We start from the raw sequence: 3,248 nt of genomic DNA, 5'->3' as shown, positions 1-3,248 counted from the left end.
TAAAATGACCATGTGATTTGATAGGTGGCTTGCAGCTAGAACATCCCCGGTTCACATCCAGGTTAGAACATCTGGCATCTTTCTGTGTGGAGTTTGCATGTTCTCCCTGTGCAGCGTGGGTCCTTCACAACATTCCATCCATCCATTATCTATACACCGCCTAAACCTCACCAGGGTTGTGGGGGGGCTTGAACCTATCCCAGCTGACTTAGGGCGAAGGTAGGGGACACTCTGGACAGGTCGCCAGTCTATCACAGGGCCACACTTAGAGACAGACAACCAAGCACACTCAAATTTACACCTACGGACAATTTAGAATCACCAATTTACCTCAACATGTTTTTGGACTGTGTGGGAGGAAGCCGGAGAACCCATGCTGCACGGGGAGAACATGCAAGCGCCATGCAGAAAGATCCCAGGTGTCCTCACCGGGACGCGAACCGGCGACCTTCTTGCTGCGAGGCAACAGTGCTAACCACGGAGTCACCTTGCAGCCCGTCCAAAAACATGCTGAGGTTAGTTGCTGATTCTAAATTGTCCGTAGGTGTGAATGTGAGTGTGCTTGGTTGTCTGTCTCTAAGTGTGGCCCTGCGATAGACTGGTGACCTGTCCAGGTGTCTCCTGCCTTCACCCTGAGTTGACTAGGCTCCAGCCCCCCCCAACCCCAACCCAAGTGAGGATTAAGCAGCGAATAGATGATGGATAGATCTTGAATGAGCCATGTCTGTAATGAAGCCTGAATTGCCCAGAACATCTGCAAACCACAAGATGTTGCTTTGCGGTTTTTGCATGGATTAAACTGACCATGTGATCTGATACCATGTGAGCTTCAGAGCTTCAGTTTCCAGTCTTGGCATTGCGCTAAACTAATCTTAAAATGGGCATTTACTAAACTGCCAGCAGAGAAGATGTTTTTCTTGGTCACTGGTTTTGTTTTTCTTATTACTTGAAATGACCCTTTTATGATTTTTTTTCGTCTCTCGGGTCATTCTCTGCTGACAGTATTTAATACACAGCAGAGTGAATACATTATTGAATTTGCTCTGTGTAGAATAAACTCGTTTAACGGCAGAGGATTGTAAAAGTCTGCATGTTCGATCGGTTTATGTGCTGTTCTAACCGCATTGATTTTTGTGCTCCCTGCTAACCTCTGTCATTCTGTAGACAAAATCTCCATCGCCTCAAGTAATTCTCTTTGTGACTCGGGCTGAGAAATGGGAGTACTGTGATCTCTCAGCGCTGCCTCCCCCAGTGTGACGGTGATGGAGCCCCACCGAAGCACTTCAATGCTGCACATTCCTGGAAAGAAGAAAGCATCTTACAGTGGACACAGAGCTCCTTGCTCAAACATTACATACATTATCACAGAAAACTGAGAGAATAACCATCTGAGTCTAGAAACTTAATAAGTGCTTGCTATAACATCGGTTTCCACAGAGCTCCCCCAGTCGTGCCTTGGGTAAAAGATGGTGTCAGTACCACCAGCCGCTTCAGCCTGTTGTGTTTTCAGTTTCCCCGACGAACACTTGAGGGCAGTAGAAATATGTCTCTTGTCGCTTAGTCCTCCGATTCCGGTCCTCATACTGCATTCAGGCCAGGCTGGTAGGCAAGCAGCAAGACTAATTATGATTGATTCAGAGATAAGAGAATTAATATTGAAATAGCAGTAAAAGTATGAAACGTGGATTCAGTCAAAAGAGAGAAATTTTCTTTTTCTGCTCAGCTCTGCATTGTCTTCTGCTGCCATAAATCACTTAGCTGGTCACAGTGAAATGAGGGAGAAAAACAAAGACGATTTAAAAAAAAAAANTTCAAATACAGTATACAGTATAAACACAAGAACAAGAAGACCAACTAAATGGTCCTCACTTTCCAGAATCCAGATTACATAGTTCCAAGGTACAATAATGAACCATCTGCATCCTACAGTCCCACAATATGGGCAACAGCCAGGGTTCAATGAAATGAAATTCAATTTTATTTGTATGCCTGCTGCTTACAACATCTGTCATCATATAGCGCTTAACATGGTAAGGTGAAGATCTTACAAATTTAAATAGAGAACCCAGAAATCCAAAGTTACCTTTGGACTTCCTCTGAGCAAGTGGTTGGCAACGGTGGGAAGAAACAAAAAAAAAAAACCCCAAGGGAGCGGGGAAAAAAACCTCCGGCAGAACCAGGCTCAGGAAAAGCAGTCATCTGCCTCGATCGGTTGAGTGAGAATGATTGGTTATTTAATAGATGGTTATGAAATTGAACTGTTTTAAAAAGCCACACAGTCCAAAAACATGTTGAGGTTAATTGGTGATTCTAAATTGTCCATAGGTGTGAATGTGAGTGTGCTTGGTTGTCTGTCTTTAAGTGTGGCCCTGTGATGGACTGGTGACCTGTCCAGGGTGTCCCCTGCCTTCGCCCTAAGTCGACTGGAATAGACTCCAGCCCCCCCGCGACCCTCGTGAGGATTAAGTGGTGTATAGATAATGGATGGATGGAAGTTTTAAAAAGGGGGTGGTTGGGGAGGAGGAGGAGATTTGTCGATCTGCAGAGGCTGGTGTAGCAGCCATGTGGTGAGCGTGGAGCGGGCAGAATGAATGAACGCTGCCTCAGTTATAAAGCACAGTAAGTGGGTGGACTGGACTTAAGCAATGAACGATTAGACAGAAAGGGCCTTGTGACACCCTGGCTCCGTGCCTGTCTGAACTAACGTGCAGCTCTATGCAACCGGGAACATGAAAATAGTCGAATTTAATTAAATGGGATCAAAAATACTTAAGTTGCCTAAAAATCCCCCACTATGTCCATCAGTCTGCCCCTTTCTTCTTTTGAACACATACAGGGACTTCTTCACATGTCGCACAAACGTTCAGTTGGATTAAGGATAAACTGATAAGAATTTGATGGCCGGAAGTCAAAGATTGAAGTCACCGTGATCCTACAAAACCCATTTTTGCCCATAACTCAAAAATTCAAAAGATAATTATTGCAGTTTTTCACACAAATCTGGAGACACGTGGATGTTTACTGTTGTCCTGGTTATCTTGTTGAATATTAACACAGTTATTCTTTAACTTTTTTACAGAGTAGTAATATGTTTATTTTTCTTAGAATATAGACAGTAAATCCCATTTCTTCCCCCAGAAAGACCGGGAAAAGAAAAAAAAAAAAAAAAGCTCAGTTCCTTCTGCTGCATAAAGAATCTACTGCAAAAACTCACGAAGCATTTTGAGAAAGAAGTTTGCTGTTTTGTT

Source organism: Stegastes partitus, unplaced genomic scaffold (assembly GCF_000690725.1).
Source record: "Stegastes partitus isolate 25-593 unplaced genomic scaffold, Stegastes_partitus-1.0.2 Scaffold176, whole genome shotgun sequence".
Classification (NCBI taxonomy): domain Eukaryota; kingdom Metazoa; phylum Chordata; class Actinopteri; family Pomacentridae; genus Stegastes; species Stegastes partitus.
Note: the sequence above shows the minus strand (reverse complement) of the source record.